Source organism: Diabrotica virgifera, chromosome 10 (assembly GCF_917563875.1).
Source record: "Diabrotica virgifera virgifera chromosome 10, PGI_DIABVI_V3a".
Taxonomy (NCBI): domain Eukaryota; kingdom Metazoa; phylum Arthropoda; class Insecta; order Coleoptera; family Chrysomelidae; genus Diabrotica; species Diabrotica virgifera.
The window spans coordinates 47,437,036-47,454,176 of NC_065452.1; positions in this window are offsets into that span (position 1 = coordinate 47,437,036).

Sequence of the window (17,141 nt, forward strand, 5' to 3'; positions counted from 1 at the left end):
GTAGAGATATGGGCGATAGAAAAAGCTCTAAATAACAGCAGAATAGACTCCAGGTACAGGCAACTCTTACATAACATCTATAAAACAGCAACTATGACAGTCGAATGGCAAAATAAAACAAACAAAACTAATTCCACAGAAATACGTAGAGGCGTAAGACAAGGAGATATAATATCCCCAAAACTCTTCACCTTAGCTCTGGAAGACGTCTTTAAAGAACTGGAATAGAAACACATGGGTATCAACATAAACGGGAAGAATCTCAATCACCTCAGATACTGCGATGATGTTGTCCTTACGACAACCAACCAAGAAGAACTAGCCACAATGCTGACTCAACTAGCACACGCATCGGAGAAGATAGGATTAAAAATGAACATGAGTAAAACCAAAATCATGACAAATACAAACGACAGAATAAATGTAAATATAAATAATGTCAATATTGAGGTTGTTGACGAATATATATACCTGGGTCAAATAATCAAAGCTAATAAAGAGAACCAAACAATTGAAGTACCTACAGAGAAGAATCCGATTGGCGTGGGCAGCATATGGAAAGTTAACATGGATACTAAAAAGCACAAAGATACAACAGTACCTAAAAACCCGTGTATTTGACCAGTGCATCCTTCCTGTTCTGACGTATGGCTCAGAAACATGGACATTAACAAAGGCCAACATAAACAAAATTGAAATAACTCAGAGAAAAATGGAAAGATCCATGTTGGGAATAAAACTACAAGACAGAAAATCAAACAAATGGATAAGAGAGAAAGCAAAAGTAAAAAATGTAACTGAACATATAACAGAGTTAAAATGGAGATTTGCGGGCAATAATGCGAGACAGGAAGATAGATGGAATGCTAAAATACAAAACTGGAGACCGTGGACAGGAAGAAGAGGAAGACCTCAGATGCGATGGAAGGACGATATTGTAAAAGCTGCAGGAACTAACTGGAAAAACTCAGCCAAGGACAGACGGAAATGGAAAGATTTGGGGAAGGCCTATGTCCAAAGTTGGATAGAAATGGGCTAAAAGAAGAATATCTCTTGTCTTGTGGGTGGGTTTGTTAGTTCATTATTTTGGTTCTGATCTGTTATCTCGATATCAGGTACTGCATGGGCTGTGTTTTTTTGTGTTTGCTCTGTTAGCAGACCCTCGAAATAGATTTTCCAACCTACTTTTATTGCTGCGTCGTCACTGATAATTTGTCCTTTTGTCCTCTTCTAACTTGGGTCTTCCTATGGGTCGCTTGGTGTTGGGCTTCTGTGTCTTCGCCCATTTCGCCATAAGTTCAGGGTTCATCCGATCTACATGGTTTCTCCACATGCGTCGTGATATTGTAAAAATAAACCTAGATATTTGTTATTGCGCACAAAGTTGGATATTGTGGTCCTTAACAAACCCTCAAAATTTCATATAGATCCATTAATCAGTTTAAAAGTCATTCGATTTGTTTATCCCAGAGAGCTTTTTTGCAATAACGATGAACAAATATGAATAAGTCATGTTCCAAGTGTGGGAAAGAAAAGTCCTCAGGAAAATATTTAGAGAAAAGCTATGGAATGGAATGTGGATAAAAGACCAAATGTAGAACTAGAGAAGTGGTATGGAAAACCGAATATCATACGGATCATAAAATCGCAAATACTGATATAGTTGAGACATATCCAAAGGATTCCAAACACGAGACTAACCAGAAGAATACCAACGGAAGGAATAGGAAGAAAAAAATTAAATATAGGCCGAAAACCAAGTGGAAGAAGTGTGTTAAAAATACATCTTCTTCTTTACGTGCCATCTCCGCGACGAAGGTTGGCAATCATCATTTCTATTATAACTTTTGAAACTACAGCCCGAAAGAATTCAGTTGAGCTGCATCCAAACCATTCTCTGAGGTTTCTCAGCTAGGACATTTTTCTTCTAATTATGCTGCGCCTTCCTTGAATCATTCCCTGCATTATTAATTTTAGGAGTTCATATCTGTCACCACGTGTTATATGACCCCAAGTATTGCAGTTTTCTTATTTTGATGGAATCCGGTATCTCCCTGCTGTTCTCTATATTCCTCTTAGTACTTCTTCGTTGGTTATTCTGTCTGTTGAGGAGATTCTAAGCATCCTTCGATATGTCCACATTTCAAATGCTTCCAATCTATTGAGACATTGTTTATTAATAGTCCATGTCTCCACACCATACAAAAGAACAGAAAATACACAACACTTTAGTACTCGTTTTCTAAGATTTAGGCTGAGGTCTCTACTACATAATATATTTTCATATTATTGAATGCACTTCTAGCCTTTCCTATTCTAACTCTGATTTCTTTGGTATAATCGTTTGTTTCATTAATGTTTGTCCATAAATAGTTATAACTCTGAACTCGTTCTATCGTCTTATTATTACGTGTAGATTGATGTTTCTAATATTTTTCTTTGGTATAACCATGCATTTTGTTTCCTTTATGTTTAGTGACAGACCAAATTCTTCACTCGTTGTAACAAATTCTATGTAGATCTGTAATATTTTCTGTTTTTAGCATTGTATCATTAGCAGATCTTCTGACATTATTAAATCTAGTCAGTGAAGCAAGTTATCAGAAAGGCCTTAAAATCAATATTTCAAAGACAAAGTGGATGGCAGTTGGAAAGATTAATGTAGATCAAGATGTGCTTTCTTTTGATGAAGAGGAGATAAAAAGGGTAAACCATTTTAAATACCTTGGCAGCTGGTTATAAATGTAAATTGCGACTCGGATGAAGAGATAATAACCAGGATTGAAATATCACGTAAGGTTTTTCTGACCTGTAAACCAGTTTTATGTAACCGAAGCCTGTCGATGAATGTTCGCAAGAAGGTCCTGAATGCTATGTCTATAATATTGTGTGGTTCTGAGGCGTGGACGTTAAAAACGACAATGATAAATAAATTAGAAGCATTCGAATTGTGGTGCTATCAACGAATTCTAAAGATATCGTGGGTTTCGCACATTTCCAGTGAAGATGTTCTCCAAATGATGAATTCAGAACGTCTGCTCATAAATATCATAAAGAGGAGAAAAGCAGAATACTTCGGCCATACAATTAGACAACCTAAATACCATCGACTTCGCCTTATATTATAATACAAGGAAAAGTGGAGGGAAAGAGATGGATTGGTCGAAAGAAACTTTCATGGTTGCGTAATATTAGACAAGAATGTGGTTCCACGGTAGAAGAGCTATTTCGCCCAGCAGCCGATACAGAAAGGTTCCAAGAACTTGTAAACATGATGACGGCCAACGTGTGATTCGGACATAACACATAAAAAAGAAGAAGAAAAGCAACCTTAAAGAATAAAAGAACAAACATTTTTTTTTTCATTACGACTAAAATTGTAATTTTAAATTATGCGTTAATTTGGGCGCGCAGTGTATTTCGGCGAAAGAAGATTAGCTAATAATAATTAAATATTTCTGTAAATGATTTTAAAGTAAAAGCTCTATGAAAGTATTTTAAATGTATCCCTAATTAACTAACGAAATATTATTATAATAAATAACAAAAGGGTTTAGTGTAGGTAAAACTATGAAACTGAAATGACAATAAGTTGAGTTTCACGTCATCCTGCCTCCTGGTTGAGTGTATTACTTAAGGGTCCGCACCGCGTCCAAGGAATAGAACCGAACCGACTAAAAGCACAAGCCGGTTGCAGATCCTAGATTTCTATGCATGTATACGCGGTACGAATGTATTATTATAAATTTATGGATATGTACCTACTTAAAACAGCGGAAAGGAGTATCTTGAGCCGGTGTGAAGGGCGGAAGAGGCAACTCAGGTTCTAGGGTTAATATAGGATCACACTGATTGGCGGCAGCTGGCTATATCAGAACCGAACATTGGCGAAAGTATAAAAAATGCTGAAACGGCAATGTACCGGATAGTAAACGGCGCAATGGTAGCCATGGAAACGGCATTTACACAGCGGTGTAGAAAGCAAAGGAGAACTACTACACTATTAACTCTCCCAAGACAATCATGATAATGGCTGCAAAACTAAACGGCCCCGAGTACGGGCGCCCCTTAGATGGGGCAGGGGTGCGAAGAATCTCCCGGCCAGCTATTGTCAAACTTAAAGGAGATGAAGAATAACGAATAGGTACCTGGAATGTGTATGAAGCAGGAAAGGTACACAATACCATCAAGGAAATGAAGAGGCTAAAAATTTCAATCTTAGGCATCAGCGAAATGCGTTGGCCTCGACAGGGTGAATGCGCAATAGATGAACATCGTGTTTACTACTCTGGGGAAGACAGCAACAATCATAAGCACGTGTAACAAAAATAAGAAAACTTCTGTTGGAGTGAAAGTAAAAAGAAAGATATACTCCAACAGAAGTAAGGAAAAAAAAGAAGAAAAGAAAAGACTAAGGTAACTAGTTGGGGCCTCTTATGAAAATACAAATGAAGGGGCTTCAGCGGTTGAGCCGAAGTAGGAAAAATAAAAAATACTACTTTGGGCCAGTTGGCCCAAAAAAAAATACTACCACGTTGGGCGCCAGTGTAACAAAAAGAAGAAAACTTCTGTTGGAGTGAAAGTAAAGAGAAAGATATAGGTACTCCAACAGAAGTAAGGAAAAAAAAAAGATAGAAAAGACTAGGTATAAAAATGAAGAGAGTGAAGTGGCTTCTACGTTGAGAAGCCGCAATAGGAAAAATAAAAAAAAATACTTTGCAGTAGTACTGAAGAAAGGGGAATTAGAAGGGATAATAAGTAGACGTGGGAAGAGACAGAGGCAAACTGAATAGAGTTGGCTAGCTATAGATGCAAGAGAGCAACTTGACACTCAAGGATGGATACGGCTCGTTTGCATGCCTGTCGAAGAACAGTAGCTCTATGTAGATAGTAATAATGACTAAAATATGAAATAATAAAATAAGAATAATGTACTGAAGAGGAATGAAGATGAATAATTTCTAAAGACGAACAAGATAAATAAATCTAACAAATCATGGGCGCCATGAAAATGATCTTCGATCATTCTCCCAGGTATCTTATACTGCTGTCAGATATTAAATATATCAAACCTGTAATAATGAACATAAAGGAATAATAAAAATAAATGATATACAAAATAAATAAACATATTTATTAAAAATAACTACCAGATTTTTAACAATCTCTGAGTTAAGCAAGTTCATATTATGCTGTGACTCTAAAATGACATAAGTTATACAAGAAGATATATATATTTTAAAGATAACAACAATAATGTTATCTGTTACAAACTTAAATATAAGTACCTCTTACTAACATATAGGGTACAAAATTACATAAGTCTTCTACCAAATGGTTATAGTACGCCTGCTACGTACAACTAAAGGAAACCGACGAAGATGAAAATAATACAAATAAATAGGCCCAAGCCTCACTAAGAGAAAATACAATACTGAATAAAGCAAAATTAAATATACAAATGAATAAACGTTATAGAAGTGAAGTTAAGAAAAATACCGACAAAATGACCTAAATTAACCGAGCAAATGCAATGAAATAAAGTAACGACGAAGTAACCGAACAAACGAAATAAAGCGAATAAATACAATATTTGGGAAACAAGCAAGTAATGTTACAAAATAAATTTACCCGAATTACATAAACCAATATCAAAGCAATAATAAAGTATTAAAAACCTAATTTTCTCTAGGCTTATTCCTGTGCACAAGAAGTTACCGTAGATACAAAGTTTGGGAACCAAATAATCTAATATACAAATACATATGTCAAAAAAAAAACAGAGGTAACCTAAATCTGGAAAAAAAACATAGTGTATTTAACAGATAGTCTGAAATATAAAAAAAACCAATAGTTACTAAAACTCCTCACTAAATGTTCCCAAACGAGGTTGCGGTTGCAGCCTAGAAAATGAGCATCACTATGATGCACCTCCATGCCCCCCCGTAGGCCCAGGTGGCAGGACGAAAAGGAGCTGGAATGTCCCCCAAAAAGCTTGTTCCCAAAACATACTCCCAGTTTGACTTGGCGGTAGCTGCAATAAGGTCAAGGTGGCTTCCCTAGGTAGTCAAGGTGGGTACGACATCACATGAGGGTTAGTTTTCTTCCAAATGGCGGTTAATTTTTTATTCCTCTTCCACTGATGGTACTCCCATCCTTACTCCAGGAAACCCGTACTCCAGGAAACAAGTGGTGGTAACTTTTTACTATACTTCCAAACTTAGTTGAAATAAAAATTAATTTCGAAGAAATTAACCGCCATTTACGGTACTAACCACCAACACCAACCTGTCAACCTCGCAGCCACCGGCCAAGTGCCTCTCATTCCTCCCACAGTCAGCGAGGAAAACGTCAAACTCTCACGGAACACGAATTAAACGACAAGGAACGGTTCAACAACTATGTTCCGTACAGTGTGACGTCACATGAGAAGTCCTTTACGATAAATTAAAGAATTTAAATGGGAGGTCAAGAGAAAATAATTATTTTTTTAAAAATAATTACAGCGCTAAAAATGATAATATAACGGGTGGACCGTTACACACGGAGTAGGGATCATTATTACTAAAGATGTTAGCAAATCACTCATGGATTGGATACCAATATCAGAGAGAATTATAGTGATGCGATTCCATTCGACACCAATAAACATCAATTTAATTCAAGTGTATGCGCCAACATCGATGTGTGATGAAGACGAGATAGAGACATTCTACACAGACTTAGACAAGGCTATAAAACAGATAAAGAACAATGAGATCACTATCCTAATGGGAGACTTAAATGCCAAAGTAGGCAGTGGAGAAGAAGAAGACACTGTAGGGAAGTATGGTCTAGGCAACAGGAATGATAGAGGAGAGCGTTTCGTAGAGTTCTGTACCGAAAACAAGTTATGTATAATGAAAACTTTCTTCAAATTACCTAAGCGTCGCCTATATACGTGGAAAGCGCCAGCAGATGCAGTTGGTAATATTGTCCGTAACCAGATAGACTACATAGCGGTCAATCAACGATTCAGAAATACTATAACGTCAGTCAAAACCTATCCAGGCGCGGATGTGCCATCAGATCACAATTTACTCTTGGCTAAGATGACTGTAAGATTAAAACATATATTTAGGAAAAAGCCAAAACCTAAAATGAATCTAGAAGCGCTTAAAGAGCCAAACGTTAAGCATATATTTGTAACAGACTTGGAAAGAGAAATGGAAAACATCGAAAGTATCACTGAAGTATCGCCGGAAGATCAAATCGAAAAAATATGGACACATATAAGAGATACCATTCAGACTCATATAAAAGGGAAATTGGAGACGGTGAAAGCTGAACCAAAACAAAGATGGATGACGCAGGAAATTCTCGATTTGATGGAAAGAAGAAGACTACACAGAAATAGCAATGAAGACCAATATAAGTTATTGTACACTGAAATAAGAAGGAAAATAAGGAGTGCTAAAGCGCAATGGTTCTCCCAAGAATGTAGCGAAATCGAGGAGTATGAAAGAAAATATGATTCTTTCAACATGCATAAGAAGGTAAAAGAATTAGCAAAGTGTGGAAGTATAAGTAGTCGTGCGATAGCTGATTCAAATGGAAATCTATTGTTTGACACCAAACAAAAACTGCACCGAGGGAGGAAATACATTGAGGATCTTTTTCAGGATGATCGACCAATACAACATAACATAACGGACGCGAATAGTGGACCACCTATAACTAAAAGCGAAGTGGAATGCTATACGCTTGTCAAAATCAAAGAAGGCCATGGGACCTGATGTAATACCCACAGAGGTTCTAAAACTACTAGGAGATTGCGGAAGTAAAGTATTGGTTGACTTGTTTAATGCTATTATATAATCATGGTTACAAAAAAAAATGATCCAGTATGTACCACCCGAGAGAAGAAAAAGAGGCAGACCGAAGAGAACATGGATACAAGATGTAGAGAAAGCAATGAACAGTAGACAACTCAACGAGGAAGATATTCGTGACCGAAAAGCATGGCGAATAGGATGCGGGAAACGGCGAATGCTGTAGAACACCCGATATATATATGGTTACTTACCACATGATTGGCTGAAATCTACTTTTATACCAATTCCCAAGAAAGCGAAGGCAAAAGAATGTCATGATCATCGAACCATTAGCCTAATGAGCCACGTACTTAAGGTCTTTCTGCGTGTGATCCATGCGAGAATATATAAAAGAATCGAAGAACATTTGGGCGAAACTCAATTTGGCTTTAGAAATGGACTAGGTACACGAGAGGCCCTGTTTGGGTTGCAGGTATTAGTACAAAGGAGTAGAGATGTAAATGCTGATGTGTATCTATGTTTTCTTGATTTCGAAAAAGCATTTGACAAAGTAACACATACTAAGATGTTAGATGTTCTAAGGTCAACTAATATTGACGATAAAGATCTAAAAATCATTGCTAACTTGTACTGGAATCAAAAAGCCACAGTTAGAGTAGACGGTGATCACACAGAAGAGATTAAAAGTCAACGTGGAGTAAGACAGGGATGTATTCTTTCACCATTAATTTTTAACATTTATTCAGAAAAGATGTTTGAAGAGGCACTCAGTACAAGGTGGAGTTGTGATAAACGGGAAACTGATAAATAATCTCCGATATGCAGACGACACTGTACTGATTGCCAGTAGTAATACCGAATTACAATATCTATTGGATTCTGCGTTAGCACAGTGCAGTAATTATGGTCTCCACCTTAACATCAAAAAAACAAAATATATGGTCGTCAGTAAGGATAATGTCATCGATGCTGGAATTCACGTTAATGATGTACAACTTAAGAGAGTTGAAGCTATAACATACTTGGGAAGCAGAATCACTGATAATTGGGATCCATCTACCGAAATACGTTGCAGAATTGCTCAAGCCAAATCAGCATTTTTCCGTTACAAGAAAATTCTATGCGGTCATGACATAAATTTGAGTCTTAGGACAAGAATTTTAAAGTGTTACGTGTTTTCCGTTCTTCTCTACGGAGTTGAGTCATGGACCTTAACAGGAAGAATGCTTAAGATGGTTGAATCCTTTGAATTATGGTGCTATCGAAGAATGCTGAGAGTAAGCTGGATGGACAGGGTGCGTAATGATATTATTCTGAGCAGGATGAAGAAAGGCAGAGAACTGGTAAAAATGATAAAGTCTAGAAAACTCGAGTATTTTGCGCATGTTTGTAGACATCCGAAAAAATATAGCATTCTACATCTAATTATGCAGGGTAAAATATTAGGCAGAAGAAGTCGAGGAAGAAGAAGAACACCTTGTTTAAGAAATTTGAGGCAATGGTTTGGTCACACTTCGGAATCGCTCTTCAGATCTGCTGCAAATAAAGTTATGATAGCCAACATGATCGCTAACGTTCGATAAACGGACATAGCACCCGAAGAAGAACTTAAAACATATAATTTACATCAGCCTAAAATACACCAAAATTTTAATAATTTTATATAATGTAGGTAGGTATCTACATTAATATTCGTCGCAGATCTTTACATAATAATTGTATAATATGAAACTTCGTAAAAAGTCATGTGAATAGATTGAAATCTTTACCATTTATAAAAACAACTTATTATTTACATGAAATATTGATTAATACTGACAACTAACATTTATAAAAATATTCATTAATCCATTTTATAAAAAAACTTTTAAAGAGAAAGTTGTAGTGAATTAAAAAAGCCACAATTTGAGCTTTGGCAAGTTTAATTTAGTTAATTAGTTGTTGCAGATAAACCGCGAATGGTCCAAAATGGCGTTTTTTTCAATTGCATTATTTATTGTAAAAATTACTTTTTTTTATTCTTTAAGGCCTTAAAATGAGATCTTTCAATCCCAAACAAAAAGAAATTTGTAAAGCCCGATCGGTGAACTTGTTGCTTAGATATTATTAATTGTTTATCCATATTGTTTCCCAATTGTATCCCAATTGTTTGCCATAGCTCAAATTAGTCAAATTGTGGCTTTTTTTAATTCACTACAACTTTCTACTTAAAAGCTTTTCTCTAAAATGGATTAATGAATATTTTTATAAATGCTAGTTGTCAGTATTAATCAATATTTCATGTAAATAATAATTTGCTTTTATAAATGGTGACGATTTCATTCTATTAACATGACTTTTTACGGAGTTTCATATATAATTATGTAAAGATCTGCGACGATTATGATTGAAGGAGTTAATGTACCTACCTAAATTATATAAAATTATTAAAATTTTAATGTATTTTAGGTAAAATTATATGTTTTAAGTACAGTGGAACCCCGATAAGTCGACCCCCGGTAACCCGGACCGATTTTCGTCAAACAAACATTTCAACAATAAAAATGTATGTAATATAATATTTGGGAGATAATGGGTATTTGTGTAATTTGAACTATACGATAGTAAAAATGACTCATGGCACACGGCGCGGCGGCAGAGCGACGTTCATTGTCTCGGATTATCGGAAACAACAGGCCCCTGTTATTCCTTTTTTTATCTCAAACTGTCTTAGCATTGTTTAAAAAAGACTAAAAAACTATTTAAAAAATTCTTTTTTAAACAATGGTCTTAGTCTCCACTGTTCTTAAATAACATAACATCGTTCCGATTGTGACCGTATTGTGTGTAGTACAGTCGTATTTCAATTATAACGGAGTTTATCGGTAAGTATATCGTATTTTATTAATTTTTACCATATTCTCCGGCTATCCCGGATTTTCGATAACCCGGATCGGCTGTGGTCCCAATTAATCTGAGTTATCGAGGTTCCACTGTAAATATACAATAGAAGATCAGAGTGGATTCCGTGCTGGCGGATCTTCTGTTGATAATATATTTGTACTTCAATAAGTTATAGAGAAACGAACAGCCAGAAATTTACCGACTCATTTAGTGTTTGTTGACTTAGAGAAGGCCTATGATGCAGTCCTCTTTAAAAGATTATTTGAAATATTGACGAAGGCAGGCCTAAGTAATGCATACATCAACGCTACAGCGAACATAAATGCAAAAAATGCCGTGAAAATGGAAAATAAAATTTCGGGCACGTTTACTGTAACAAAAGGCTTAAGACAAGGATGTTTTTTCTCCCCAACTCTATGCAAAATCTATATTCAGGAAGCATTAAACAACTGGAGGATAAAATGCACAGGAATGGGAATAGAACTTGGAAACAAGTACATAACAAATATTTTCTTCGCAGACGATCAAGTGATTATGGCAAATGATGAGGAAGACATGGATTATATGATTCGAAAGTTAACCGAAGAATACGAAAATTGGGGGCTCGCTCACAATCAATATAAACAAAACATAATATCTTAGAATAAAGGACGAAAAAGAGACCCACAACTCTCGATTAGAAATATAAAAGAATTGCGAAGAATTTAAATACCTAAGGACAGTCATAGCGAAGGAAGGAACATCTAAACGGGACATCCAGAAGAAAATACAACAGGGCCGAAATGTGGTACAAACACTAAACTCATTACCTTGGTCTCCTAAAATTAGTTTACAAACCAAAATGACAATCTATAAGTCAGTTGTAGAACCAATTTTGACGTACGTATCTGAATGTTGGCAAATGACAATGAATGAGAAGAAAAAACTGGAAGTAGTAGAAATGGAGTATCTACGAAGAGCGTGCCGGATATCTAGACTTAATTGCATCCCAAATGAACAAATAAGAAGAAGAACAGGAAGGTTCTACGGGCCGTTCAAGTATTACGTAACGCAGGTTGGGGGGGGGGGTCAAAAATCTTCAAAAATTGCGTTACTCAATAGTTAAACGCCCATTACAGTGCGTCACGTAGGAGGGGGAGTCAAAAATCTTCAAAAATCGCGTTACGTAATACTTGAACGCTTCCAATACCGTAGATACAATAGAATCCAAACAGTTTTTATGGTACGGGCATGTAATGCGAATGAATGATGACCGATGGCCAAAACAGGCCTTAAACTATGTTCCATGGAATAGAAGGAGAGAAAGACCAGCATTGGAATGGAGAGAAGCAATCAGAGGAATAATGAGAGATAGGATAGAGCCATAAATGAGGAAGAATGGACCGACCGAAAAAGATCGAAATGCGTGATGCGGCAGAGGCTGTAGGACCCCCGTGGATATATAAGTACATATCCATAAACTTATAATAAATAATAATCCATTCGTACCGTGTATGCATAGAAAGCTAGGATCTGCAATCGGATTGTGCTTGTAGTCGGTTCGGTTCTATTCCTTGGGCGCGGTGCGGACCCTTAAGTGAGTATTGTGATCACATCTGCATCTGCACATTAATCAGTCGATCCCGATCAGTCATAAGTCATAGTCATCAGTATCAGTCAGTTTCTATTTAGCTCTGAGCTCTGTTGGTTAAAAATCAAGTCTTGTGTGTAATAGTATTATTATATTTTTACAAATTAATAGTGTGTGTAGTACTGTGTTTTATTTGCCCTTATTTTCGAGTAAGTACAATTTTCGCTATTAATTTCCGTTAATATTTTTATAATTTTTGTGGCTGTTTAAATAATTATATTATTCATATGAGGGGGTCATTGTTTAAATAATTCAAAATGGCAATTTTTGAACAATTTATACCTTTTTAACTGCTGCAATAATTCATGTTTTTATGATATTTTTCTGCAAAGCTGAAAAACAATCTTTTATATAAGAATTATTTAATTAAATTTGACATTTAATTTGTTTAAATAATCGTATTGTTTAATAAATAAAATTTGTATAAAATATATTAAAAAATTGTCACTAATATTTATTGTACAGAATATTTTTAAAATGTTGAACATTATAAATTTAATTTTCAATTATGGTATGAGAATCCAACATTTTTTCACCCAAAAAAAATTTTGCTCTTGTTATGTAGGGATATTTTTCATGACAATTACCAGTATTTATATAACTAATAGAACTATATGTATATTTTTCTTGTCTTTTCATATAAATTTTTTAGATATTCTAGCAATGTTTTGATTTTTTTTATAAATTTCTTGATTTTCTTGACACTTTGACTAGTTTACATAAAAAACATTAAAATTTGTACTTTTGTTTACTTTTTCTACGAAGTTAACAAATAATTGGGCATATTATTGAGGCATACCCCATACCCCATTGGTAAATAATTACTGTGAACTTTATACATAATATGTACCTGCATTTTTTCAATAAATTTACTTGCTCGTTTAAACTACGTACTTAGCTGAAGTACACTAAGCATCAAAATTAACGCACCATCTTAAAATGGGACATTTTTGATGTCTCGTATTTCCTAAACCTCTTGTCTGATTTTTTTTAGTATATTATAGTTTTATTTTTCAAGAATATCGATGTAATAATATTATTGCTAAAAAGATAAGTGTCATTATACAGAGTGTCCCGAAAAGATTGGTCATAAATTATACCACATATTCTGGGGTCAAAAAGAGTTCGATTGAACCTAACTTACCTTAGTACAAATGTGCTCATAAAAAAAGTTACAGCCTTTTGAATTTACAAAATGAAAATCGATTTTTTTTAATACATCGAAAACTATTAGAGATTTTTTATTGAAAATGGACACGTATCATTCTTATTGCAGGAGCATCTTAAAACAAAATTAAAGTGAAGTTTGTCTACCCTATAAAAATTTTATGGGGGTTTTGTTCCCTTAAACCCCCCCAAACTTTTGTGTACGTTCTAATTAATTCATTATTGTGGTACCATTCGTTAAACACAACGTTTTTAAAACTTTTCTGCCTCTTGGTATTTTTTCGATAAGCCAGTTTTTATCGAGATGCGGCTTCTTTTTTAATATATTTACATAAAAATTTTATTGGGGTTTTGTTCCTTTAAACCCCCCAAATATCTGTGTACGTTCCAATTAAACTATTATTGTGGTACCATTTGTTTAACATAGTATTTTTAAAACTTTTTTGTCTCTTAGTCTTTTTTTGACAAGTCACCTTTTATCGAGATGTGGCTTCTTTTTCAAAATATACCTAAAAATGTAAATTATAAATAAATTTTCAGATTATTAACAGGTCTCTATTATAATTGTACATAATCGTACATAATCTACATATCTACATAATCGTACTTAACCATATACAAATATGTGGTGGAATCGACAAATATTCAAAATATCTCGATAAACACTGGCTTATCGAAAAAGTACTAAGAGGCAAAAAAGTTTTAAAAACGTTGTGTTTAACTAATGATATCACAATAATGAATTAATTAGAACGTACACAAAAGTTTATGGGGGTTTAAGGGAACAAAACCCCCATAAAATTTTTATGGGGTAGACAAACTTCACTATAATTTTGTTTTAAGAAGTTTCTGCCATAAGAATGATACATGTCCATTTTCAATAAAAAATCTCTAAGAGTTTTCGATATATGAAAAAAAATCGATTTTCATTTTGTAACTTCAAAGGGTTGTAACTTTTTTTGTGTGCAGTATTGTATATAGGTAAATGAGGTTCAATCAACCTATTTTTAACCCTAGAATCTGTGGTATAATTTATGACCAATCTTTTCGGGACACCCTGTATACCGGGTGTAACAATGATAGTGTGTTTTTTCCTTAAAGTTTGGAACACCATGTGGAATATTCTAGCGGCTAGCGTATATAAAATATTGAAATTAAAACTCAACTGTAGCCTTAGGCTTTCTTAACATCTTGCTTTTCGATTAACTCGCTTATGTGGGATAATAAAAAAGTTAGGTACTTTAACAACTAGCCATGTTATTCATCAATACAGGGTGTTTCTAAATAAGTGTATAAATAAACATATGTCCGCAAATGCTTCGTTTCCGAGATACGGGATGTTGAATTTTTTCTTACAAACTGATGATTTATTTATTGCTCTAAAACCGGTTGAGATATGCAAATTTAGTAGGTTTTAAGAGGTAGTTATGGCGCATTTTTTGACATACAATTAAGAATTTTATATGCACCATTGGCGTGCATACTGGTCATATTACCCGTATGCACGCCAATGGTGAATATAAAATTCTTAGTTGTATGTCAAAAAATGCGCAATAACTACCTCTTAGAACATACCAAATTTCATTTGCATATCTCAACCGGTTTTAGAGCAATAAATAAATCGTCAGTTTATAAGAAAAAATTCAACATCCCGTATCCCGGAAACGAAGCATTTGCGGATGGACATATGTTTATAAAGCAAACGGTCATTATTTTTTCATGCAGAATTACTCCTTAAAGTTTGTCGCACTTATTTAGAAACACCCTGTATTGATGAAGAACGTTGCTAGTTGTTGAAGTATCTAACTTTTTTATTATCCAACATAAGCGAATGAATCAAAAAGCATAATGTTAAGAAAGCCTAAGGCTATAGTTGAGTTTTAATTTCAATATTTTATATACGCCAGAATATTCCCCAAGGGTGTTCCAAGCTTTGAGGAAAAAACACACTATCATTGTTACACCCGGTATACAATGACACTTATCTGTTAAGCAACAATATTATTACATCGATATGCTTGAAGAATAAAGCTATCAACATATTTAAAAAATAACTAAAATCGGACAACAGGTTTAGGAAATATGAGACATCAAAGATGTCCCATTTTTAAGGTGGTGCGTTAATTTTGATGCTTAGTGTATACCTATTATAATATACTTCAGCTAAACAGACTTTAAATGTCAAATGTCTTTTTTTTATTTCTTTATGTCCTGTGATAGGATTTTCCAGTCTTGCATCAACAATTTTAGATCTTCTTTTACCAATTAATAATATGCAGGGTGTTTGGTAACGAATGGGCCATAGCTTAATCCTAGATTCCTGAGGTTAACTAAGTCGATTAACTTACTTTGGTACGAAAGTTGATAATAACCGAAATACAGGGTGCCAAACTTAAACTTTTATTTTATTTATTCTTGAATATTTCCTGACAGGTATGGGATAACAACACAAAATTTGGTAAGCTGGGTTTTTTTGGGACGAGAAATCTAAACTCGCTACCAAAAAATAATGTATTACCCAGAGGACGTCTCTCACGCGCTAATTTAATATGTTCAATATTTTTTATTACCTACTTACAGGGCCCCCGTAACCGGGTGTGCAACGCGTGCGACGCACGCGGGCGCAACCCCAAAAGGGCGCCAAACCGAAGGTTTGGCAAATAAGAAATATTTATTTTAAATGAAATAATGATCTTTTATACAATTTTAATTTCAATTTTTTCATGAACATCGAGAGAAATCTCAAAAATCAAATATTGTGTTATTACTGAAAAAATAATTAAAATTTTATTTTAGGTTTGGTGTTAATAATTATTACTATTATTTTATATTTAAAATAATATAATATCCGAATACCTATTTTGCATTATCCGTAAATGATAGAATTAATGTCTTCTAAAGTAAAAAATAATATTGGGTATGGATGGTATGGTGGATAGTTCCAAATATTATTCAATAATTTATGGACTGTATCCTAGATTCCTGTCATAAAAAGCAAACAAGCCTAAGTTTGCGATATGTAGTATTAAACGATAATTCTTAAAAAAAAAGTTGAAATACAACAGAGTTTTGCTTAATATTTGACATTACAGGGGAAGGACTATTTAATTTTGTAGTTGAACCATTACAAAATTTAAATTTAAGGGCGCAAAATTTCGCGAAAATGTGTTTTAAATGCATTCATTTTTTCTAATCCTGAGAAAACTAACAAGTAGGTTTTTGAAAAATTTAAACGCAGAATGAAAGATTGCAATATTACCGAGGCTCGAAAGTCCCTGAAAACTTCTATAATGTTTGTTTGAATAAGTTACAGGGCTGAAAAAAAAGAGAAAATTTAGTGTGATTTTTAATTTTAAATATCTCGTAAAAAAACTTTTTTGTTATTCTAAGGGACTTTCGGCCCTCGGTAATAACGTAATGATTCATTCTGCGTTTAAATCTTTAAAAAATACTTATTATTTTTCTCAGGATCCGAAAAAAAAATAATGCATTTAAAACATATTGTCGCGAAATTTTGCTCCTACGCCCTTAAGTATAAGAGACACGAGAGGTCAAGGGTATGATAACGAATTAAATCTAAAACCTCTAAAAGTGATACAAAATGGTCGAGTAGAATAAAAGCTATAAAGCTATTCAAATTTCATATC